General features: G+C 47.7%; 1 protein-coding gene across 50 annotated transcripts in view; it reads right to left on the bottom strand.

Moving 5' to 3' along the window:
• Positions 1-27,640, bottom strand: part of LOC115079149 (GATA zinc finger domain-containing protein 14-like) — a 437,489-nt gene that overhangs the window by 292,986 nt on the left and 116,863 nt on the right. The window lies entirely within an intron of this gene.

Genomic DNA, 27,640 nt, shown 5'->3' with positions numbered 1-27,640 from the left:
GCGAGCTCTGTTTCAGCTCATCCCATAATGGGGTTTACATATAAAAGAAATATCCCACTTCATCTGATATCTGACCCAAATCTGAGGATGAGACATAAAACCCAACAAGACCAGAACCAGATGCTTTCTCTCTCTCCTGGTTTCCTTATTAATGTCCAATGAATTGTATGTCCCAGTATGTACTAAAAAAGCCTGGGATCAATGTGTGTAAATGTCTGCATACAACCTGCTTTTATGTGTGTAAATATCTCTATTACAGTAGCTTGGGACTCAATTTGTGTAAATGTCTGCCTATAACCTTGTTTTATGTGTGTAAATAACTGTATTAAAGTATGCTGGGACTCACTTTGTGTAAATGTCTGCATGTAACTTGTTTAATGTGTGTAAATATTGTATTAAAGTAGCCTGGGACTCACTTTGTGTAAATGTATGCATGTAACCTTGTTTTAATTGTGTAAATATCTATTTTAAAGTAGCCTGGGACTCACATTGTCTAAATGAATGCACATAACCTGGTTTTAAGTGTGTACATATCTGTATTAAAGTAGCCTGGGACTCACTTTGTGTAAATGTCTGCATGTAACCTGGTTTATGTCAGTAAATATCTGTATTAGAGTAGACTGGGACTCACTTTGTGTAAATTTATGCATGCAATCTGGTTTTATGTGTGTAAATATCTGTATTAAAGCAGCCTGCGGCTCATTTTGTGTAAATGTATGCATGTAACCTGGTTTTATGTGTGTAAATGTCTGTTGTTGGTAGCTTTGTATTCGTGTGTCTTGTCTCTTGTGTATATTTTTGTATTAACAGTGGCAGCTTGCACCGCCGTGCTCTCTCCCCCCTCCCCGCTTACCTTATCACCATCCATTAACCACACATACTCCAATATTGGTGAAAATAGGCCGCAGCTTTTATTAATTATTAATATAAAACCAAACTTTCGGTACCCGAGTATTAGTGCGTTCGTCAAATATTACCATACCGGGCTTCGTACCGGCGTCCGCCATTTTAGCCAGTCCGCCATACGCTCTGACCGGCCCCCCACCATGTCCAAGCCATGGGGCCATCCCCCGGGCAGCCCACGCCCACCTCTACGCACTTTCCTTCACCTGTGACCACGGTTTGTCCACCGTGTCCTCCGGGCCCCTCCTGGCCCCCCCCTAACTCGGGTACCCCCGCCAACCCTGATTACTGCGACAATTGTACATTTGGCAATTCTCTTGCTAACATTATCTTCTGACTATCTCCTCCTTAATGTCCCTCGTCCCCCCTCTCTTGCTCTTAGTTGGGTGGGTGGGTGGAAACGCGAGCGCCGGCCAGCGAAAAGGGCCTGGTCCGGCGCTCGCCCTGCCTTTAAGTCCCGAGGTCTCGCGAGATCTCGGGCCAGAATTCGCGCCCGAAGTCCCGCGAGACCCCGGGCCAGGATTCGCGCGCCTGCGAGTGCCCATCCGATGACATCACCGCGCCGCAGCGCGATGACGTCATCGCCCTCGATGCGCCGGTCCCCGAGGTCTCCGGCCGGCTTCGGCGCTCCATCCCTCGCGGCGTTGCTCCCACCCGGCCCCCCTCCACCCGGCCGCCGCGGTAAGACGACTCCGCGGGTGGGGGGGGTAGTGGGGGGGGGCAGTCGCTCTGCCGGCAAGCGCCCTGTTAAGGGGGCCCTCCCCGCAGGCGCTTGTCGGTCCTTTATAACAGTGGCAGCTTGCACCGCCGTGCTCTCTCCCCCCTCCCCCCTTAACTTATCACCATCCATTAACCACACATACTCCAATATTGGTGAAAATAGGCCGCAGCTTTTATTAATTATTAATATAAAACCAAACTTTCGGTACCCGAGTATTAGTGCGTTCGTCAAATATTACCATACCGGGCTTCGTACCGGCGTCCGCCATTTTAGCCAGTCCGCCATACGCTCTGACCGGCCCCCCGCCATGTCCAAGCCATGGGGCCATCCCCCGGGCAGCCCACGCCCACCTCTATGCACTTTCCTTCACCTGTGACCACGGTTTGTCCACCGTGTCCTCCGGGCCCCTCCTGGCCCCCCCCTAACTCGGGTACCCCCGCCACCAGACCGGGACAGTGTTACACTTGTCCCGGGCCCCCCCAAACCCCATGGGTCCCCCAATTCCCCTACTGCGGCCCAACTTCATTCAGCGCATGCTCCAGCGCCTCTTGTATCGCATTGTTGAACAGGTCGTACCCGACATCCGATAGGTGTATCAGGTCCGGTCTATACAGACCTATGCATGGCTCATCTGCCCAGTCGTGCCGAATCGTTGCCATGCCCACCTTCGGGGCCCAGACTTCAATCTGCCTGTTCACCTTCTTGCGCCCTCTGCACCATAGCTTGTCACCCTGCCATTTTAGCCTGGGTATGATCTCCGACCATACTATGGCTGTTCCCTGGGCCATCTCCCTTATTGCTTCCAAATCCCTTTTTATACCATCAATCAACTGTTTTGCTGTAATTTCCCCCAAGTCGTTGCCTCCCAAATGAATAACTATGACATCCGGCTTTTGCCTTGCGCGTAAGCTGCTCTGTAATTCCGGGATCAATCGACCCCATTTCATGCCTCTGATTCCCATCCAGGTCAGACCGACTCCCCGCGGTGCCAATCCCAGGTGCGTGCCGTATGGTCTCTCCCGAGCCCGCCGAGCCGCCCAGTGCACGAAAGAGTGTCCTACCAACCATACTACCTTCCTCCGGGAGAATGGACCTGCGGGCGAGATATGAATTCCTTCGTTACTGACCATTCTCAACCCCTCCCTGCCTCACGTACCTATTTGCTGCTGCTGATCTCCACCTGCCTATCCTTCGGATCACCTCCATGGGCAGGCCGGCCTGTGCCGCACTCGTGGCGGCCCCAATTCTAAAGGAATGCGTACTGAATTCCTCCGGGTTCAAACCCACGCTTTCCACTACCCTCCGCAGTACTGCCGCAAACTGAAATTTGGTTAACGGCACCCCGTCCTTATGAGTTAATAAGTGGGCGCCCCCCCGTGGTCTGATTTGTAAGTAATTTTCCATGTTTTGTGCCGGGCAGGTCACCTGTGATGGCACCCTTGCTAGCCTTATGTCCACCCCCTTTGCCCTCTGATCCGTTTTAGATTTATGCACCCTTATGGTAATGCCCTGTTCCTGGACTGTGACGTTGGCATGAAGTATACCATCGTTTCCTTCATCCGTTTTGGATGCCACCACCAATTCACTGACCCTTAAGGCTGCAAAGAAAGCCGTGCAGAAAGCGGCTCTAAAAAGAATCACTTCGAATTCCTCTGACGCTACCTTAGCTACCGCGTGCCATAGACTCACCAATATCTCATGGGTTATTGGCCGCCTCTAGTCCCCCTTCCATACAGTGCTTCTGGCCCAGCCGGCTAACAGCTTCTTAACCATGAAGTTATCCATGGGGTCACCTAAGCCCTGCGCTTTTGCAAAGAATGCAAAACCTGCCAGTTGATTCACTGTCGATCCTCTGGACATCCCTTCCTCCTTCGCCCATGCCACGAACTCTCTATGAGCCTACCCTCTATACGCCCCCCTTGCCATCCCTGCCCTTGCAAGAATGTTTGTACGCAAGAAAACCCTTTGCAGTATGCTTTCCAAGTTGCTGGGGCCACCGATGACCTCAGCAACCCCCATTCCGTATCATTCCAATCTGCCATAATTGTTTTGGTATTGGAACTCCTTCCGCTTCCGCCTCCGGCACCTGTTGACGAAAGAGATCCCACTTAGCCCTAGATAAAGCATCTGCCACCTGATTATGGATGCCCGGTACATGTTTAGCTCTGATTGTCATGTTCGTTCGCAAGCCCTGTAGGACCACTTCCCTCAACAACGCGGCCACCTTAGAGCAACGGGCCGCCTGCCTGTTAATCACGGTCACCACGGCCATGTTATCCGACCAGAAAATGATCTTTTTGTTGCACAGCCTATGTGCCCAGACCGTAATGGCCACCAGGATCGGGAATAACTCTAAGAATGTTATGTTTTTTACTAGCCCGCTCTGCCTCCACTCCTCTGGCCACGGTGCTGCGCACCATGCGCCCTGGCAGTATGCCCCAAAGCCCCATCCACCCGATGCATCCGTGTATATATCTAGGTCCTGGCTTGACCTCGCCTCCTCCTGCCACATGGATACCCCGTTAAAATTGTCCAGGAATTCCAGCCACATAGCCACTTCCTTTCAAATTGGGCTCGTGATTCTGATACGGTGTTGCGGCCGCCTGACCCCTTTTGTTGCATCCGCCAGCCGCCTCAGAAAAGCCCTACCCATCGGGATGACCCTGCATGCGAAGTTCAAGCTCCCTATTATAGATTGTAAGCCGACCAAAGTCGTCTTCTTGCTGGCCAGTGCCTGCCTGAGCATATCCCGCAATTTGTTTAACTTCTCGAGCGGCAGCCGCGACATCATGGCCTGCGTGTCTAGTTCGATCCCTAAGAATGATAGGGTCGTAGCTGGGCCCTCAGTTTTTTCCCTTGCTAGCGGGACCCCGAAATCAGCCGCCATCGCCTGGAATGCCGCCAGTGTTTTTTGGCATGTGTCCGTGCCGGCCGGGCCCACGAATAGAAAATCGTCCAGATAATGTGCCACATTATCGGTCCCCGCCCTTTTTTGTAAGACCCATTGCAAAAAACTACTAAACATTTCAAAGTAAGCGCAGGAGACTGAACACCCCATAGGCATGCACTTGTCAAAAAAGTACGAACCCCGAAATTGGAAACCTAATATGGGAAAATTGTCAGGGTGTACGGGGAGCAGTCGAAAGGCCGACTTAATATCCGCCTTAGCCATTAGGGCCCCTTCCCCGCAGCGCCTGACCAACGCCACGGCCTCGTCGAAGGACGTGTATTGAACGGTGCACGCGTCCGCTGGGAGGCCATCGTTCACTGAAGACCCCGTCGGGAAGGAGAGGTTTTGTATTAACCGAAACTCCCCCGGTTCCTTCTTGGGCACTACTGCCAAAGGTGACAACATCATCTCCGCGAACGGGGGGTCCGCAAATGGTCCTGCCATCCTGCCCAATTCGATCTCCCTATCCACTTTCTGTTGCACTATGTCTGCCAGTCTTGTTGCCGATGAGGAATTCCTGTAACTTATGCCCTTAACCATCCCTTGGAAAGGTATCCTAAAACCTTGCTCAAAGCCCTCCCTCAACTGTTCCGCTTCCCGTCTCCTGGGGTATATGGCTAACCACCCCAGCATGCCTGCCACACACACCGGAGACGGTGCCTTCTGAAATACTTCCTTACCTCCCTTTCCCATTACTCCCCGCCGCCGTCCCCTGACCTTTCCTCGCACATTTCGTTGCCGGATGCGGTGCCGCACATAATGAACATATGTGTTTGAACTTGCAGTCCTGGAAACTGCACCCCGCCTTATTGAAACGCCAACACACCCTGTTGTTACCGCTTTCCCCCCACGAATTGCTGCTCGTGCTCGTCGCGCCGCTATGCGGCCGAACCGCTTTTCACGAGGCCCCTGCCTCCATAACCTTACTGGTCATCTGGCGTAGCCACAATCCCACATCCTGTGCTGCCCATGACAAGTTCCCATTCTCCTCCATTCTGTCCCTGAACTTCTCATCATAATTCAGCCAGCACCACCCCTGATATTCCTTATAGGCCTCCAATATGGAATCTGCATAACTCAGCATTGGGGCGTACTGGGATGGATCCTCCCTCCCTATGACGCTTATCATTCTTAAGAATGCCCTGGTCCAATTAGTTATGTTCCTGGGCACCTTTACCTCCCCTTCTTTCTGGTCCTCCTTTTTCTTTCCCTTTTTCTTCTCGGCCGCCCCTTTCCTGCCCTCTAATATTGAGAAAATATCAATATATTCACGCTTCCTTATCTTATTACGTAACACCTTTGGCACGCTCTCCCACAGCTCTGCCAAATTGGGGAGGGCTACTGCGGCCGCAGTGGCTGACGCTATCTCCTGCGGTGTTTTGACCGGGGAGTCAGCCGCAGCCTCACTCTCATCGGATTCCTCCTTGGAGGATTCCTCACTGGAGTCACTGGTATTTCTCTTTCGTTTAGTCCTCTTGCCTTTTGCGTCTCCCGACAACAACGCTGCTTCGCGATGCCTTCCCGTCTCCTCGGCTCGCTCTTCCGCTTCCCGCTGTGCCGGGGGCCGGTTTCTACTCTCTGTGCCGGCCTCCCCGCTGGGTATGTCCTTCTCCGTCGCCACCTACTCGGCGGCCTCCGCTCCCAGTGTGCGGGCTCCCGCTGTGGCGTTGCCGCCCGCTGGTGCCGTGTACCACAGAGGTGGGACCTGCCACCATGGAGGGTACATTGAGGCTTGCCATGCGTTCTGGCTGTAGGGGTATGCTCCCTGTACTGGCGTTGCTGATGACGCTGCCCCTGCTCCAGAGGGCCCCGTTGGGGGCCAGACGGGCCAGCCCCATGGTGGGGCACTGTACGGTCTGGAAGCGGGCAGTGTTCCGGTCGTCGCCCCACCTACGGTGTCCGCCCCTTCGCGTTCCTCTCTGTCGCACTCTTGTCTCCGCTGCCGGTCTCCGCTTGCCCCTTTCTTTGTGTCTTGACTCTGTCTGTCCTAGGGCGTTTTCCCCGGCCTTGGCCTCCCTCTCCAGCACCATCAGGCTTCCTTGGCCTCGCAGGTCGTGGTTCCGCCACCTTCGCCTGCCGGCTGCGCCCCCTTGTCTGCCTCGGTTCCGGGGCTGTCTTTGCTCCTTTACTAGCCATTTCCGTACGCACGCTAGGCGACGCCTTCCCTCGGCTCCCGCAAATCCGCAGCCCCCTCGACGTTCGGTCAATATCGCTTCCCAGACCCGTGAAAGGCAAGCCGGCCCACGGTCATGAGGGGGGGGCGATCGAGGTTAGTACTCAGTTCAGTATGCAGTCTCTGGAATCCTGGCTGCATAGGTGCGTTTCCCGGTAGCCAGCCCTGCTACTTGTGGTGATCAGCGCTGCGGTCTTCCCTGTGCCCCAGGGGCTCCTTCCGGTCCTTCTGGGTCCTTGTGCAGGCACAGGGCTTCTTCCCCCTCAATCCGACGTTCCTCTGTTCGCCTCGGGGTGTCTCCGGTAGCTCCCAGCTGCCTCTGTGCTCTCCAGACCCCGATCTCCGCTGTAGCTGCTTTGCCTGCTCACTTCCTGCGCTGGGACCGCTTGTCCGTATGATCCTGGCCGACCACCAGACTCACCCCCACGTGTCCTGGGCTCCTCCTCTGCTCCGGGAGCCGCTGGGCCTTTAAATCAGCGTTTCGGGTCTCCGGGTCCTATCAGGGAGCGCCCGGAGTGCCGGCCGACAATTTCTCTCATTTTTTTTTGTTTTTTTTAAATCCGACCGCGTGATCGCGGCTGAGGTCCTCTCCGGCTCTGTTCCAAACGCGAGCGCCAGCCAGCGAAAAGGGCCTGGTCCGGCGCTCGCCCTGCCTTTAAGTCCCGAGGTCTCGCGAGATCTCGGGCCAGAATTCGCGCCCGAAGTCCCGCGAGACCCCGGGCCAGGATTTGCGCGCCTGCGCGCACCCACCCAATGACGTCACCGCGCCGCAGCGCGATGACGTCATCGCCCTCGATGCGCCGGTCCCCGAGGTCTCCGACAGGCTTCGGCGCTCCATCCCTCGCGGCGTTGCTCCCACCCGGCCCCCCTCCACCCGGCCGCCGCGGTAAGATGACTCCACGGGTGGGGGGGGGGGGCAGTCGCTCTGCCGGCAAGCGCCCTGTTAAGGGGGCCCTCCCCGCAGGCGCTTGTCGGTCCTTTATTATTTAAAAATAACTTTTTAGTATTTCATCGGTGCAATTTTTAATTGCTTATCTTGATTTGTTTACACTTACTGACTTTACTTGGTTTTCTTTGGTTTCCAAGGCACACATATAGGTTCAAAAGCTGCTTTGGTATTGTAGCTTGGTAACCTTTCATTGTGTATTTATGACTTAATTCATATTTAATAAATCATACCTTTGAAGATTTGCCAGTATAGTATATTTATGTATAATGCTTTTTAGATTTCCTATCTATCTTTTTGATCTCTTTATATGATTTAATGATCACACAGAGTTTTTGAGAGATAATAAAAGCCGCATATTCAGGTAATGTGTTTAGATTGTATTGTTGTTAGCACAGAGACCTCATGGATTGAGTTGATTTCCAAGGACCAGTTCGGAATTACTTGCCTCAACTCTGATTGAGTATCCTTTAGTAAAGTTCCTATTCTCCCCATTCTTCTGCCCAAACCCTAGGAAGAAGGGACCATCACAGACTAGAGAGAGAAACCTGCAGACTGAAACTGAAATGCAAACTCTGAGAAACCAGACCCTGCAGGCAGCACAACAGCAGAGAAAGAGAAACTCCTCCAGAACTGATCAATATGCAAACATACGAGAAATGAACATCCAATCACTAAAAACTGAACATTAATGCATATGAGAAATGCACATGTCCAAAGGCGACATAATCCAATCACTAAAATCTGAACATTAATGCATGCGAGAAATGCACATGCCCAAAGGCGACATAATCCAATCACTAAAATCTGAACATTAAAGCATGCGAGAAATGCACATGCCCAAAGGCGACATCGTCCAATCACTAAAAACTGAACGTTAATGCATACGAGAAATGCACATGCCCAAAGGCGACATCATCCAATCACTAAAATCTGAACATTAATGCATGCGAGAAATGCACATGTCCAAAGGCGACATAATCCAATCACTAAAAGCTGAACATTAATGCATAGGAGAAATCCAAGTGCCCAAAGGCGACATCATCCAATCACTAAAAACTGTACATTAATGCATACGAGAAATGCACATGCCCAAAGGTGACACCATCCAGTCACTAAAATCTGAACGTTAATGCATACGAGAAATGCATATGCCCAAAGGCGACATCATCCAATCATTAAAAACTGAACGTTAATGCATAGGAGAAATGCACATGCCCAAAGGCACATCATCCAATCACTAAAAGCTGAACAATGCATATGAGAAATGCACATGCCGCAAGGCGACATAATCCAATCACTAAAACTGAACGTTAATGCATACGAGAAATGCACATGCCCAAATGCGACATCATCCAATCACTAAAAACTGAACATTAATGCATACGAGAAATGCACATGCCCAAAGGCAATATCATCCAATCACTAAAAACGGAATATTAGTGCATATGAGAAATGCACATGCCCAAAGGAGACATCATCCAATCACTAAAATCTGAACATTAATGCATGCGAGAAATGCACATGCCCAAAGGCGACATCATGCAATCACTAAAAACTGAACATTAATGCATACGAGAAATGCACATGCACAAAGGCGACATAATCCAATCACTAAAACTTAACATTTATGCATAGGAGAAATGCACATCCAATCACTAAAAACTGAACATTAATGCATACAAGAAATGCACATGCCAAAGGTGACAACATCCAATCACTAAAAACTGAACATTAACGCATAGGAGAAATGCACATTCAGTCACTAAAAACTGAACATTAATGTATACAGGAATGCACATGCCCAAAGGCGACATTATCCAATCACTAATAACTGAATGTTGATGCACAGGAGAAATGCACATGCCCAAAGGCAATATCATCCAATCACTAAAAACTGATTTTAGTGCATATGAGAAATGCACATGCACATGCCCAAGGGCGACATCATCCAATCACTAAAATCTGAACATTAATGCATGCGAGAAATGCACATGCCCAAAGGCGACATCATCCAATCACTAAAAACTGAACATGAATGCATACGAGAAATGCACATGCACAAAGGCGACATAATCCAATTACTAAAACTGAACATTAATGCATACGAGAAATGCACATGCCGAAAGGCGACATCATCCAATCACTAAAAACTGAACATTAATGCATACGAGAAATGCACATGCCCAAAGGCGACATCATCCAATCACTAAAAACTGAATCTTGATGCATAGGAGAAATGCACATGCCCAAAGGCAATATCATCCAATCACTAAAAACTGAACATTAATGTATACGAGAAATGCACATGCCCAAATGCGTCATCATCCAATCACTAAAAACTGAACATTAGTGCATACGAGAAATGCACATGCCCAAAGGCGACATCATCCAGTCACTAAAAACTGAATGTTGATGCATATGAGAAATGCAAATGCCCAAAGGCGACATCATCCAATCACTAAAAACTGAACATTAATGCATACGAGAAATGCACATGCACAAAGGTGAAATAATCCAATCACTAAAAACTGAACATTAATGTATACGAAAAATGCACATGCCCAAAGGTGACATTATCCAATCACTAAAAACTGAACATTAATGCATACAAGATATGCACATGCCCAAAGGCGACATAATCCGATCACTAAAACTGAACATTAATGCATAGGAGAAATGCACATGCCAAAGGCGACATCATCCAATCACTAAAAACTGAACATTAATACATAGGAGAAATGCACATCCAATCATTAAAAACTGAGCATTAATGCATACGAGAAATGCACATGTCCAAAGGTGACATCATCCAATCACTAAAATCTGAACATTAATACATACAAGAAATGCACATGCCCAAAGGCGACATTATCCAATCACTAAAATCTGAACATAAATGCATGCGAGAAATGCACATGCCCAAAGGCGACATCATCCAATCACTAAAAACTGAACATTAATGCATATGAGAAATGCACATGCACAAAGGCGACATCATCCAATCACTAAAAACTGTACATTAATGCATACGAGAAATGCACATGCCCAAAGGCGACACCATCCAGTCACTAAAATCTGAACGTTAATGCATACGAGAAATGCATATGCACAAAGGCGACATCATCCCCTCACTAAAAACTGAACGTTAATGCATACAAGAAATGCACATGCCCAAAGGCGACATCATCCAATCACTAAAACTGAACATTAATGCATAGGAGAAATGCACATGCCAAAGGCGACATCATCCAATCACTAAAAACTGAACATTTATGCATAGAAGAAACGCACATCCAATCACTAAAAACTGAACATTAATGCATACAAGAAATGCATATGCCCAAAGGCGACATCATCCAATCACTAAAACTGAACATTAATGCATAGGAGAAATGCACATGCCAAAGGCGACATCATCCAATAACTAAAAACTGAACATTAATGCATAGAAGAAATGCACATCCAATCACTAAAAACTGAACATTAATGCATACGAGAAATGCACATGCCCAAAGGCGACATCATCCAATCACTAAAAACTGAACATTAATGTATACGAGAAATGCACATGCCCAAAGGCGACATTATCCAATCACTAAAAACTGAATGTTGATGCACAGGAGAAATGCACATGCCCAAAGGCAATATCATCCAATCACTAAAATCTGAACATTAATGCATGCGAGAAATGCACATGCCCAAAGGCGACATCATCCAATCACTAAAAACTGAACATTAATACATAGGAGAAATGCACATCCAATCACTAAAAACTGAGCATTAATGCATACGAGAAATGCACATGCCAAAGGCGACATCATCCAATCACTAAAAACTGAACATTAATACATAGGAGAAATGCACATCCAATCACTAAAAACTGAGCATTAATGCATACGAGAAATGCACATGCCCAAAGGCGACATCATCCAATCACTAAAATCTGAACATTAATACATACAAGAAATGCACATGCCCAAAGGTGAAATAATCCAATCACTAAAAACTGAACATTAATGTAAACGAAAAATGCACATGCCCAAAGGCGACATTATCCAATCACTAAAAACTGAACATTAATGCATAGGAGAAATGCACATGCCCAAAGGCGACATCATCCAATCACTAAAAACTGAACATTAATGCATACGAGAAATGCACATGCCCAAAGGCGACATCATCCAATCACTAAAAACTGAACATTAATGCATAAGAGAAATGCACATGCCCAAAGGCGACATAATCCAGTCACTAAAATACGAACATTAATGCATACGAGAAATGCACATGCCCAAAGGCGACATAATCCAATCACTAAAACTGAACATTAATGCATACGAGAAATGCACGTTCCCAAAGGCGACATAATCCGATCACTAAAACTGAACATTAATGCATAGGAGAAATGCACATGCCCAAAGGCGACATCATCCGATCACTAAAACTGAACATTAATGCATAGGAGAAATGCACATGCCAAAGGCGACATCATCCAATCACTAAAAACTGAACATTAATACATACAAGAAATGCACATGCCCAAAGGTGAAATAATCCAATCACTAAAAACTGAACATTAATGTATACGAAAAATGCACATGCCCAAAGGCGACATTATCCAATCACTAAAAACTGAACATTAATGCATAGGAGAAATGCACATGCCCAAAGGCGACATCATCCAATCACTAAAAACTGAACATTAATGCATACGAGAAATGCACATGCCCAAAGGCGACATCATCCAATCACTAAAAACTGAAGATTAATGCATACGAGAAATGCACATGCCGAAAGGCGACATAATCCAGTCACTAAAATACGAACATTAATGCATACGAGAAATGCACATGCCCAAAGGCGACATAATCCAATCACTAAAACTGAACATTAATGCATACGAGAAATGCACGTTCCCAAAGGCGACATAATCCGATCACTAAAACTGATCATTAATGCATAGGAGAAATGCACATGCCCAAAGGCGACATCATCCGATCACTAAAACTGAACATTAATGCATAGGAGAAATGCACATGCCAAAGGCGACATCATCCAATCACTAAAAACTGAACATTAATACATAGGAGAAATGCACATCCAATCATTAAAAACTGAGCATTAATGCATACGAGAAATGCACATGTCCAAAGGCGACATAATCCAATCACTAAAAGCTGAACATTAATGCATAGGAGAAATCCAAGTGCCCAAAGGCGACATCATCCAATCACTAGAAACTGTACATTAATGCATACGAGAAATGCACATGCCCAAAGGCGACACCATCCAGTCACTAAAATCTGAACGTTAATGCATACGAGAAATGCATATGCACAAAGGCGACATCATCCCCTCACTAAAAACTGAACGTTAATGCATAGGAGAAATGCACATGCCCAAAAGCACATCATCCAATCACTAAAAGCTGAACAATGCATATGAGAAATGCACATGCCGCAAGGCGACATAATCCAATCACTAAAACTGAACGTTAATGCATACGAGAAATGCACATGCCCAAAGGCGACATCATCCAATCACTAAAAACTGAACGTTAATGCATACGAGAAATGCATATGCCCAAAGGCGACATCATCCCCTCACTAAAAACTGAACGTTAATGCATAGGAGAAATGCACATGCCCAAAAGCACATCATCCAATCACTAAAAGCTGAACAATGCATATGAGAAATGCACATGCCGCAAGGCGACATAATCCAATCACTAAAACTGAACGTTAATGCATACGGGAAATGCACATGCCCAAAGGCGACATCATCCAATCACTAAAAACTGAACGTTAATGCATACGAGAAATGCACATGCCCAAATGCGTCATCATCCAATCACTAAAAACTGAACATTAGTGCATACGAGAAATGTACATGCCCAAAGGCGACATCATCCAATCACTAAAAACTGAATGTTGATGCATAGGAGAAATGCACATGCCCAAAGGCAATATTATCCAATCACTAAAAACTGAATATTAGTGCATATGAGAAATGCTCATGCCAAAAGGCAACATCATCCAATAACTAAAATCTAAACATTAATGCATGCGAGAAATGCACATGCCCAAAGGCGACATCATCCAATCACTAAAAACTGAACATTAATGCATATGAGAAATGCACATGCACAAAGGCTACATAATCCAATCACTAAAACTGAACATTTATGCATAGGAGAAACGCACATCCAATCACTAAAAACTGAACATTAATGCATACAAGAAATGCACATGCCCAAAGGCGACATCATCCAATCACTAAAACTGAACATTAATGCATAGGAGAAATGCACATGCCAAAGGCGACATCATCCAATCACTAAAAACTGAACATTAATGCATATAAGAAATGCACATCCAATCACTAAAAACTGAACATTAATGTATACGAGAAATGCACATGCCCAAAGGCGACATTATCCAATCACTAAAAACTGAATGTTGATGCACAGGAGAAATGCACATGCCCAAAGGCAATATCATCCAATCACTAAAATCTGAACATTAATGCATGCGAGAAATGCACATGCCCAAAGGCGACATCATCCAATCACTAAAAACTGAACATTAATACATAGGAGAAATGCACATCCAATCACTAAAAACTGAGCATTAATGCATACGAGAAGTGCACATGCCCAAAGGTGAAATAATCCAATCACTAAAAACTGAACATTAATGTATACGAAAAATGCACATGCCCAAAGGCGACATTATCCAATCACTAAAAACTGAACATTAATGCATAGGAGAAATGCACATGCCCAAAGGCGACATCATCCAATCACTAAAATCTGAACATTAATACATACAAGAAATGCACATGCCCAAAGGTGAAATAATCCAATCACTAAAAACTGAACATTAATGTATACGAAAAATGCACATGCCCAAAGGCGACATTATCCAATCACTAAAAACTGAACATTAATGCATAGGAGAAATGCACATGCCCAAAGGCAACATCATCCAATCACTAAAAACTGAACATTAATGCATACGAGAAATGCACATGCCCAAAGGCGACATAATCCAGTCACTAAAATACGAACATTAATGCATACGAGAAATGCACATGCCCAAAGGCGACATAATCCAGTCACTAAAATATGAACATTAATGCATACGAGAAATGCACGTGCCCAAAGGCGACATAATTCAATCACTAAAACTGAACATTAATGCATATGAGAAATGCACGTGGCCAAAAGCGACATCATCCAATCACTAAAAACTGAACTTTAATGCATATGAGAAATGCACTGCCCAAAGGCGACATCATCCAATCACTAAAAACTGAACTTAAATGCATATGAGAAATGCACTGCCCAAAGGCGACATCATCCAATCTCTAAAAACTGAACTTTAATGCATACGAGAAATGCACATGCCCAAAGGCGACATAATCCAATCAATAAAATCTGAACATTAATGCATACGAGAAATGCACATGCCCAAAGCGACATCATCCATCACTAAAATCTGAACATTAATGCATAGGAGAAATGCACATCCAATCATAAAAACTGAACATTAATGCATACGAGAAATGCACGTGCCCAAAGGCAACATCATCCTATCACTAAACTGAACATTAATGCATAGGAGAAGTGCACATGCCCAAAGGCGACGTAATCCAATCACTATAACTGAACATTAATGGATACGAGAAATGCATATGCCCAAAGGCGACATCATCCAATCACTAAAAACTGAACGTTAATGCGTAGGAGAAATGCACATCCAATCACTAAAAACTGAACATTAATGCATACGAGAAATGCACATGCCCAAAGGCGATATCATCCAATCACTAAAAACTGAACATTAATGCATACGAGAAAAGCACATGCCCAAAGGCGACATCATCCAATCACTAAAAACTGAACATTAATGCATACGAGAAATGCACTGCCCAAAGCTGACATCATTCAATCACTAAAATCTGAACATTAATGCATACTAGGGATGTGCAGACAAAAAGTTTTAGTTGAATCGGTGATACGTTTTCGTTGAGGGTCGATTCCGTTCAATATGGAAGTATGGAGAATTCCATAAGTTGCCGATCTGTCCATACGTTCCCCGGTTCCCATTAAAGTCAAAGGGGGAAGGATTTCCAGACTATTTTTGGCTGCAGAATTGGGGTTTTCTTATCAATTTTCATGAAACTTCTGGGGAGCAATCATCACAACAACAAAAGAGCTCCAAGGTACTTAGACTTAGGCAAAGTGGCACCTAAGTGGCATGAATAGCCTAAGGCACTGGAAAGGTGCAAAGGGGTACCAGAAGTGGCAATAGTGCTTTAACAGAGGCACAAAGCAGCAGTGAGAATGTCAAAAACACACCACAGCTTCAAAACAGAGCACCGATAGCAGATGCATGAACCATCAAAGGCAGCACCACAGACAAAGCGGCAAGACAAGTGGCATTGACATCCAACAGCACAATGAAGGTGGAACATAGCAAGCAGAGAGACTAGCACCAACACACTAAGGAACCATGAGAGTGGCAAGAACACCACAAGGAGTTAAGTGAGTCATCTGTTGTATGGCAGCAAAGCAGAGTGGCAGAAAGCTGATAGGGACAAGACAGGCTGGCAGAGTGGAGGTAGTCTGGTCTGGTCCCTGTGGTTTTGATAGGGGAAAGACAGGCTGACCCAGGAGAGAGTTCCTTTTCCTTTGTGCAGTGAAGTCTACACCCCGGAACGGGTCCACCCCAAGAGTTGGGTGTACCCGGTGTTTACATTGGCGTCCAGTGAATATCTTTGGCGTCTAGTGAATTCCGTTGGCGTCTAGCGAATTCCTACTGAACTTACACACTTCAGCTGATGACAAAGGAAATTGAAGATCTCTCAGAAATAAGAATACTGCTACTCAAGTCAAAATCTGCAATATCAACCTATGTTGACTTTGTACCGTAGAGGTCAAACACTTCTAGGAACACAAGGCCTGGATCAACAGGCACAGCAGTCGAGATCAAAGACTTTTAGGAACACAAGGCCAGGATGAACAGGCACAGCTATCGAGGGCAAACACTTTTAGGAACACAAGGCCTGGATGAACAGGCGCAGCAGTCGAAGACAGAGGTCAATCCCACTTAGGGACACAAGGCCTGGATGAACAGGCACAGCAGTCGAGGACAGAGGTCAATCCCACCTAGGGACACAAGGCCTGGATGAACAGGCACAACAGTCGAGGACAGAGGTCAATCCCACCTAGGGACACAAGGCCTGGATGAACAGGCGCAGCTATCGAGGTCAAACACTTTTAGGAACACAAGGCCTGGATGAGCAGGCGCAGCTATCGAGGTCAAACACTTTTAGGAACACAAGGCCTGGATGAACAGGCGCAGCAATCGAGGTCAAACAGTGTTACGAACACCTGGATGAACAGGTGCAGCAATCGAGGTCAAACACCAGTAGGAACACAAGGCCTGGATGAACAGGCGCAGCAGACGAGGACAGAGGTCAATCCCACCTAGGTACACAAGGCCTGGATGAACAGGCGCAGTAGTCGAGGTCAGAGGTCAATCCCAGCTAGGGACACAAGGCCTTGATGATCAGGCGCAGCAGTCGAGGACAGAGGTCAATCCCACCTAGGAACACTAGGCCTGGATGAACAGGCACAGCAGTTGAGGTCAAACCCTTTTAGGAACACAAGGCCTGGATGAACAGGCGCAGCTATCGAGGTCAAACACTTTTAGGAACACAAGGCCTGGATGAACAGGCACAGCAATCGAGGTCAAACACCAGTATGAACAGAAGGCCTGGATGAACAGGCACAGCAATCGAGGTCAAACACCAGTATGAACACAAGGCCTGGATGAACAGGCACAGCAATCGAGGTCAAACACCAGTATGAACACAAGGCCTGGATGAACAGGCACAGCAATCAAGGTCAAACACCAGTAGGAACACAAGGCCTGGATGAACAGGCGAACCAATCGAGGTATAACACTTTTAGGAACACAAGGCCTGGATGAACAGGCACATCAATCGAGGTCAAACACTTTTAGGAACACAAGGCCTGGATGAACAGGCACAGCAATCGAGGTCAAACACCAGTATGAACACAAGGCCTGGATGAACAGGCACAGCAGTCGAGGACAGAGGTCAATCCCACCTAGGGACATAAGGCCTGGATGAACAGGCACAGCAGTCGAGGACAGAGGTCAATCCCACCTCGGGACACAAGGCCTCGATGAACAGGCGCAGCAGTCGAGGACAGAGGTCAATTCCACCTAGGGACACAAGGCCTGGATGAACAGGCACAGCAGTTGAGGTCAAAGACTTTTAGGAACACAAGGCCTTGTTGAACAGGCACAGCAGTCGAGGTCAAGCACTTTTAGGAACACAAGGCCTGGATGAACAGGCACAGCTATCGAGGTCAAACACCAGTAGGAACACAAGGCCTGGATGAACAGGCGCAGCTATCGAGGTCAAACACTTTTAGGAACACAAGGCGTGGATGAACAGACACAGCAATCGAGGTCAAACACCAGTAGGAACAGAAGGCAAGGATGAACAGGCACAGAAATCGAGGTCAAACACCAGTATGAACACAAGGCCTGGATGAACAGGCAAGGAATTGAGGTCAAACACCAGTAGGAACACAAGGCCTGGATGAACAGGCACAGCAATCGAGGTCAAACACGTTTAGGAACACAAGGCCTGGATGAACAGGTACAACAATCGAGGTCAAACCCCAGTATGAATACAAGGCCTGGATGAACAGGCACAGCAATCGAGGTCAATCCCCAGTATGAACACAAGGCCTGGATGAAAAGGCACAGCAATCGTGGTCAAACACCAGTATGAACACAAGTCCTGGATGAACATGCACAGCAATCGAGGTCAAACACCAGTATGAACACAAGGCCTGGATGAACAGGCACAGCAATCGAGGTCAAACACCAGTATGAGCACAAGGCCTGGATGAAGAGGCACAGCAATCGAGGTCAAACACCAGTAGGAACACAAGGCCTGGATGAACAGGCACAGCAATAGAGGTCAAACACTAGTAGGAACACATGGCCTGGATGAACAGCCACAGCAGTTGAGGTCAAAGACTTTTAGGAACACAAGGCCTGGATGAACAGGCACAGCAGTCAAGGTCAAGCACTTTTAGGAACACAAGGCCTGGATGAACAGGCACAGCTATCGAGGTCAAACACCAGTGGGAACACAAGGCCTGGATGAACAGGCGCAGCTATCGAGGTCAAAAACTTTTAGGAACACAAGGCCTGGATGAACAGGCACAGCAATCAAGGTCAAACACCAGAATGAACACAAGTCCTGGATGAACAGGCGAACCAATCGAGGTATTACACTTTTAGGAACACAAGGCCTGGATGAACAGGCACAGTAATCGAGGTCAAACACCAGTATGAACACAAGGCCTGGATGAACAGGCACAGCAATCGAGGTCAAACACCAGTTTGAACACACGGCCTGGATGAACAGGCACAGCAGTCGAGGACAGAGGTCAATCCCACCTAGGGACACAAGGCCTGGATGAACAAGCACAGCAGTCGAGGACAGAGGTTAATCCCACCTAGGGACACAAGGCCTGGATGAAGAGGCGCCGCAGTCGAGGACAGAGGTCAATCCCACCTAGGAAAACAAGGCCTGGATGAACAGGCACAGCAGTCGAGGTCAAAGACTTTTAGGAACACAAGGCCTGGATGAACAGGCACAGAAGCTGAGGTCAAAATCTTTTAGGATCAGAAGGCCTGGATGAACAGGCACAGCTATCGAGGTCAAACACCAGTAGGAACACAAGGCCTGGATGAACAGGCGCAGCTATCGAGGTCAAACACTTTTAGGAACACAAGGCCTGGATGAACAGGCAGAGCAATCGAGGTCAAACACCAGTATGAACACAAGACCTAGATGAACAGTCACAGCAATTGAGGTCAAACACCAGTATGAACACAAGGCCTGGATGAACAGGCAAAGCAATCGACGTCAAACACCAGTAGGAACACAAGGCCTGGATGAACAGGCACAGCAATCGAGGTCAAACACCAGTATGAACACAAGGCCTGGATGAACAGGCACAGCAATCGAGGTCAAACACTTTTAGGAACACAAGGCCTGGATGAACAGGCACAGCAATCGAGGTAAAACACCAGTATGAACAGAAGGCCTGGATGAACAGGCACAGCAATCGAGGTCAAACACCAGTATGAACACAAGGCCTGGATGAACAGGCACAGCAATTGAGGTCAAACACCAGTATAAACACAAGGCCTGGATGAACAGGCACAGCAATCGAGGTCAAACACCAGTAATAACAGAAGGCCTGGATGAACAGGCACAGCAATCGAGGTCAAACACCAGTATGAACACAAGGCCTGGATGAACAGGCAAGCAATCGAGGTCAAACACCAGTAGGAACACAAGGCCTGTATGAACAGGCGAACCAATTGAGGTATAACACTTTTAGGAACACAAGGCCTGGATGAACAGGCACAGCAATCGAGGTCAAACACTTTTAGGAACACAAGGCCTGGATGAACAGGCACAGCAATCGAGGTCAAACACCAGTTTGAACACAAGGCCTGGATGAACAGGCACAGCAGTCGAGGACAGAGGTCAATCCCACCTAGGGACACAAGGCCTGGCTGAACAGGCACAGCAGTCGAGGACAGAGGTCAATCCCACCCAGGGACACAAGGCCTGGATGAACAGGTGCAGCAGTCGAGGACAGAGGTCAATCCCACCTAGGGACACAAGGCACAGCAGTTGAGGTCAAACACTTTTAGGAACACAAGGCCTGGATGAACAGGCACAGCAATCGAGGTCAAACCCCAGTATGAATACAAGGCCTGGATGAACAGGCACAGCAATCGAGGTCAATCCCCAGTATCAACACAAGGCCTGGATGAAAAGGCACAGCAATCGAGGTCAAACACCAGTATGAACACAAGGCCTGGATGAACAGGCACAGCAATCGAGGTCAAACACCAGTATAAATACAAGGCCTGGATGAACAGGCACAGCAATCGAGGTAAAACACCAGTAGGAACAGAAGGCATGGATGAACAGGCACAGCAATCGAGGTCAAACACCAGTATGAACACAAGGCCTGGATGAACAGGCAAGCAATCGAGGTCAAACACCAGTAGGAACACAAGGCCTGGATGAACAGGCACAGCAATCGAGGTCAAACACCAGTTTGAACACACGGCCTGGATGAACAGGCACAGCAATCGAGGTCAAACACCAGTATGAACACAAGGCCTGGATGAACAGGCACAGCAATCGAGGTCAAACACCAGTTTGAACACACGGCCTGGATGAACAGGCACAGCAGTCGAGGACAGAGGTCAATCCCACCTAGGGACACAAGGCCTGGATGAACAAGCACAGCAGTCGAGGACAGAGGTCAATCCCACCTAGGGACACAAGGCCTGGATGAACAGGCGCCGCAGTCGAGGACAGAGGTCAATCCCACCTAGGAAAACAAGGCCTGGATGAACAGGCACAGCAGTCGAGGTCAAAGACTTTTAGGAACACAAGGCCTGGATGAACAGGCACAGCAGTCGAGGTCAAACACTTTTAGGATCAGAAGGCCTGGATGAACAGGCACAGCTATCGAGGTCAAACCCCAGTAGGAACACAAGGCCTGGATGAACAGGCACAGCTATCGAGGTCAAACACTTTTAGGAACACAAGGCCTGGATGAACAGGCACAGCAATCGAGGTCAAACACCAGTATGAACACAAGGCCTGGATGAACAGTCACAGCAATTGAGGTCAAACACCAGTATGAACACAAGGCCTGGATGAACAGGCAAAGCAATCGAGGTCAAACACCAGTAGGAACACAAGGCCTGGATGAACAGGCACAGCAATCGAGGTCAAACACCAGTATGAACACAAGGCCTGGATGAACAGGCACAGCAATCGAGGTCAAACACTTTTAGGAACACAAGGCCTGGATGAACAGGCACAGCAATCGAGGTAAAACACCAGTATGAACAGAAGGCCTGGATGAACAGGCACAGCAATCGAGGTCAAACACCAGTATGAACACAAGGCCTGGATGAACAGGCACAGCAATTGAGGTCAAACACCAGTAGGAACACAAGGCCTGGATGAATAGGCACAGCAATCAAGGTCAAACACCAGTATGAACACAAGGCCTGGATGAACAGGCACAGCAATCGAGGTCAAACACCAGTAGGAACACAAGGCCTGGATGAACAGGTGAACCAATCGAGGTATAACACTTTTAGGAACACAAGGCCTGAATGAACAGGCACAGCAATTGAGGTCAAACACTTTTAGGAACACAAGGCCTGGATGAACAGGCACAGCAATCGAGGTCAAACACCAGTATGAACACAAGGCCTAGATGAACAGGCACAGCAATCGAGGTCAAACACCAGTATGAACACAAGGCCTGGATGAACAGGCACAGCAATCGAGGTCAAACACAAGTAGGTACACAAGGCCTGAATGAACAGGCACAGCAATCAAGGTCAAACACTTTTAGGAACACAAGGCTTGGATGAACAGGCGCAGCTATCGTGGTCAAACACTGGTATTAACACAAGGCCTGCCCAGTAGTCGGTCAGGCACAGCGATTCATTTCAGGAACATGTGCTGCAGTGCTTACATTATCTTGAGCATAGGAGGCAATTGGAGCTGCTGCAAGGCTTTGAATAGCTTTTATTCATCTTGCCATTCACAGGGAAAATTTGGAAAGCGAAGCAAAGGCAGGTTTACTTTCAAAAACACTAGCATTTCCATCAACTCTGGTGCCAGCCTTGAGCGGTGAGGGCTCATGATATCCCCTGTCATTGAAAAGACACTTTCACTGGGCACACTGGTTGGTGGACATGACAGATATCGTTCAGCCACTTTGGCTACGTGTGGCTAGACAGTGGACTTGTGTGCCCAATATGCCTGCGGATCTGTCTGCATGCTCTCTATCGGCTCTGAGAGATTCCGTGTCACTGACAGCTGTGCTGCTGTCTCCTCCTGTGCTTGGGAGGGCTCAGAGTCACTCAATCCAGTTACTTTCTGTCTCTCCCGTTGCACAACTGATTAATCTTTATGGCCAACATGCGTTGGGCATTCTGACGTGGAGGAGGAGGTACTCTCTATCACTGACACAGTGCTGCGCCTGCCTCGGATAGCAGCACAACTCTGTGACTTGCCTGCTGTTTCCACCTCTGCTTCAAGCCTAATCTGTCTCCGCCTATGGCGCTCCTGTTCACGGACCTTACCTAACAGCAGCTCCTTTACAAATGACAGACAATTGGTCTGTAGGGCGAGTTTACCTTTCACACGGGGATCACAGACAGATCTAGCATGTATGTGCTGTCCTCTGTTAAAGGCCTTAATCTGTCTTTCACCTGCTGCTACAAAACGTCCAGACATTGCAGCACCTCAGCAGTCATTCCCTCTTGCCGTTTAAAGGCCTCCAAATGTTCATCCAGGAATTTAACTATAGGGATGATGTTAGCCAAGGTGGCGCTTCTGGAACTCAGCTCCTCCGTGACATCCTTGAAGGGCTGCAGGATTTTTACCAGCTGACTCATGACTAACCAATCGTGATGCTCTAGGGGATTGTGCACACCTATGTCCATTGTACCAGAAAGTTCATGAAGGGGTGTCTGAAGCTCCAGTAACCTCTCCAGCATCATAAAGGTGGAATTCCACTGGGTGGTAATGTCTTGAATGTGACGCTTCTGAGGCATATCCAAATCAGTCTGCTTTTGTCGGAGAACCTGCCCCGCCTTGACACTTCGTGGAAGTGTGCTGCTATGTTCCTGCACTTCTGTATTAACTTACGCAGGTATTCATTCTCCTTGTCCTTGGACTCCAAGCCCAGAGCTGACTTCACTACCAGATGCAGCGTGTGTGCAAAACATTGGATATTCTTAAACCGCCCATCGCTTATTGCCTTAACCATGTTTGCACCGTTGTCTGTGACAAAAAACCCTGCCCGCGTTTTCCTGTTTCGCTGGTGTACTTGCCAGCTCGCCAGCATCTTTCTGATGCATGCTAGAATATTGGCAGTGGTATGGGCCTGGTCCGTCAGGTGAGTGTGCAGTAAAGCCCACCTCCACCCTGATACTTCTTCAGTAATAGAGCTGCTGGCTGCCCCTGCCTCTGCCATGTCCCACCAGTGTGCTTTCAGAGAGAGGTAAGATTGTGCAGCATTCATGGCGGTCCAGATATCGCAGGTAAAATGCACTCTTCCGTCTGTCTTACCTAGCAGAGCTTGCAAGCGACTGCGACACTGCTTGTACAGGCTGGGGATGACCTTTCTACTAAATGTGGTTCTGGAGGGGACTTTGTAATTTGGAAGTACGACCTTCAAAAAACGTTTGAAACCCACATTCTCCACTAACTGCAAGGGCTGGTCATCAAGGGCAATCATTTCCCTAATGCTCCTGGTTACAACTTTTGAGGCTGCCTGCCTCCTACCACGGGATAGCGTTACCGCACTCCACCCCATTTCCTCCATGGTGGATTGTCACTTCTGCCACATGTCAGTGGGTTGCTGGCTGCCGCCTGACTGCTAGAAGGGTATGAGGGCGTGGGCTGACTCTGCTGCTTTCCTACCACTGCACACTGTTTGGAAAGGGTCCCCCGACTGAAACTGCCACCAAACCCCTAGATGGTAGTAATCTTGTTGGGTGTTGCCTCTTCATATGATGGTTCATGCCAAAATTTGATAGATGTCCCATTTGCTTGCCTCTGCTAATATCCCTGGCACAGTAATTACACAGAGCATAACGCGGGTCTTCTGTCACTTTAAAATGTTTCCAGATCGCAGATTTCTTTTGTGATCCTCCTCTCTGTGACACCTTTGGGGTGGTTGCTGGCACTGGAGTTGAGGTACTAGTGGATGCACCCTGAGAAGCAATGCCAGAGGGGGCACCAGTCACCCTCTGTCTCCCTTCTCACAGCTCTTCCTCCTCCTCGATATCACTGTAATCTCTCCCGGGCCCCTGCTGCACAATTCTGGAGGTGGAGGCTAAGACAGGCAAACTGATTCTACCGAAGATTCGTCAGCTATTACTTCTTCCGTTTCTGATGAGAATCCCACCCAAGAAGATTCTTCTTCTGAATCAGAAGCAAACAGTGCCAGCGCTACCTTCTGACCGGTAAGTCTTAGTCTAACTTCTGTCCCCCTGCTGCTCTTGGGTGTCTAAATTTTGTTGGGCATGACTCTGCCTCCCCTTCCCTCTCCTCCAAAACTACAGGGCCAGAAACAAGTGGTGGTGATGGCGAAGAATCATGGTCCGATTTCGGTATTTTTGCCATGGAACTGCCATCCCCTACAAAGAGTTTAGATTGAGACAGTTGCCTTTTTAGCTGTACTGGTGGTGTTGCACTAGTGTCTTTTGCGGTGCCCACTGTCCCACAATAATAATGTTTACTCTGTTTAAAATGCCCACCACCCGCTGTCTCACTGCCTGGCTGAAGTGTGCACCAATGTGTGTGGAGTGAACACAGAACTAGCTTGTTTGTAAGCAGAAAAGAGGCAGAGTACTCCGGCCCGGGCACTTCCCAGCACAGACCCACTCAAGGACAATGTTCAGTCTGTTTAAAATGCCCAAATGAACAGACCCACTCAAGAACAATGTTCAGTCTGTTTAAAATGCCCACTGCCCACTGTCTCACTGCCTGCCTGGCAGTGCACTCATATGTGTGCAGTGCACACAGAAATAGCTTGCTTGTAAGCAGAAAAGATGATGAGTACTCCGGCCCGGGCACTTCCCAGCACAGACCCACTCAAGGACAATGTTCAGTCTGTTTAAAATGCCTAGAGTACTGCCCCAGGATTGGTAGGCAAGATTAGAACACTTTCAATCAGCTGGGCTCTCACCCGAACCAGGAAATGCTGCGTACTGAGGACGCCGCGACGTGGAGGAGGAGCCGGGTAGGCTAATAAAATCAAGCCTACGCCGGCGGGACACTGCCGCAGCATTTCCTGGTTCGGGTGAGAGCCCAGCTGATTGAAAGTGTTCTAATCTTGCCTACCAATCCTGGGGCAGTACTGAGGACGCCGCGACGTGGAGGAGGAGCCGGGTAGGCTGATAAAATCAAGCCTACGCCGGCGGGACACTGCCGCAGCATTTCCTGGTTCGGGTGAGAGCCCAGCTGATTGAAAGTGTTCTAATCTTGCCTACCAATCCTGGGGCAGTACTGAGGACGCCGCGACGTGGAGGAGGAGCCGGGTAGGCTAATAAAATCAAGCCTACGCCGGCGGGACACTGCCGCAGCATTTCCTGGTTTGGGTGAGAGCCCAGCTGATTGAAAGTGTTCTAATCTTGCCTACCAATCCTGGGGCAGTACTGAGGACGCTGCGACGTGGAGGAGGAGCCGGGTAGGCTAATAAAATCAAGCCTACGCCGGCGGGACACTGCCGCATCATTTCCTGGTTCGGGTGAGAGCCCAGCTGATTGAAAGTGTTCTAATCTTGCCTACCAATCCTGGGGCAGTACTGAGGACGCCGCGACGTGGAGGAGGAGCCGAGTAGGCTAATAAAATCAAGCCTACACCGGCGGGACACTGCCGCAGCATTTCCTGGTTCGGGTGAGAGCCCAGCTGATTGAAAGTGTTCTAATCTTGCCTACCAATCCTGGGGCAGTACTGAGGATGCCGCGATGTAGAGGAGGAGCCGGGTAGACTAATAAAATCAAGCCTACGCCGGCGGGACACTGCCGCAGCATTTCCTGGTTCGGGTGAGAGCCCAGCTGATTGAAAGTGTTCTAATCTTGCCTACCAATCCTGGGGCAGTACTGAGGACGCCGCGACGTGGAGGAGGAGCCGGGTAGGCTAATAAAATCAAGCCTACGCCGGTGCGACGCCGCCGGCGCGATGTCTAAGCCGCGCGCGTACAAGGTGCGCGCGACTTTGCCCAGCTTAGCCTGGTTTGGAGCGGTTTGGAGCCATAAATTTTGTTCGTGATGCGGTCGGATTGAGAGCGAAGGGAACAAACAGTGAGTAAATTTGATGTTAACTTGGAAACATTGATAAGACTCTCTGCAATTTAGAATATCAATCCCTCATACTGCCATGCCTCATACCAAGAGGAAGGCGAGAATGAGAGAGACGTCCTCGGTAACAACGTCTGGTAACATGTTCCAGTCTACAATTACAGACTGTTTCCATAGTAATCCCACCCAAGCACCCGGAAGGGCCGCTAGTAGCCCAACTCAGGAGCAGGAGTTGGACAACGTGGCATTCGAGACATCTTTAACCTCGGGTGGCCCAGAGAAAAAATCGGTCCCTCCTACTGCAGAAACCGAAGTGGACTTAAATGTCTCTTACCAGGATTCCTCCTTTCAGGAAGGACCAGTGAATATAATTGAGAACTCAAGGGTTATGATTGATCAAAACTTAAAGGAAATTAAGGACACTTCATTGGGTAATGCAGAAGGGAAAGTGATGTCCAACTATGTTTTGATAGGAGTGAAAAGGTTTCTCTTATTGTACCAAAAAAGTTCTCGATGGAGGAATTAGGAACCATGATGATTAAAATGCAAATATCTATTAATAAATTAGCAAATACAGTACAGGATGCCCTGAAACAAAATAACCAAGTGCAAGATAAAGTAGATCAATTGGAGAAATGTGTTAACACAATGGATAAAAATGTGGGGGAAATTCAAAAGATTCAGGTAAATCTAATTAAATCAGAAGAAGATCATGAAAATAAAATCGAGATGTTAGAAAATCAGTTGAAAAAACATAATCTTAGATTATTGAACTTCCCAATAAGTCATCTGATTACACCTTTGGACTTATTCCATAGTTATTTGAAAAATATCTTGAAATACTCAGAGGTAAACTTTCCTAAATTAAGTAAATTGTACTATTTACCACAAACAGAGGGAGGGGGCAATATAAATAATGGAGAAATCCTAGAGGAATTAAATTTAACTGAATTCCTGGAAA

This window comes from Rhinatrema bivittatum, chromosome 1 (genome assembly GCF_901001135.1).
Source record: "Rhinatrema bivittatum chromosome 1, aRhiBiv1.1, whole genome shotgun sequence".
In the NCBI taxonomy this organism is placed as follows: Eukaryota; Metazoa; Chordata; class Amphibia; order Gymnophiona; family Rhinatrematidae; genus Rhinatrema; species Rhinatrema bivittatum.
This window is presented reverse-complemented; position numbering and strand designations above follow the sequence as displayed.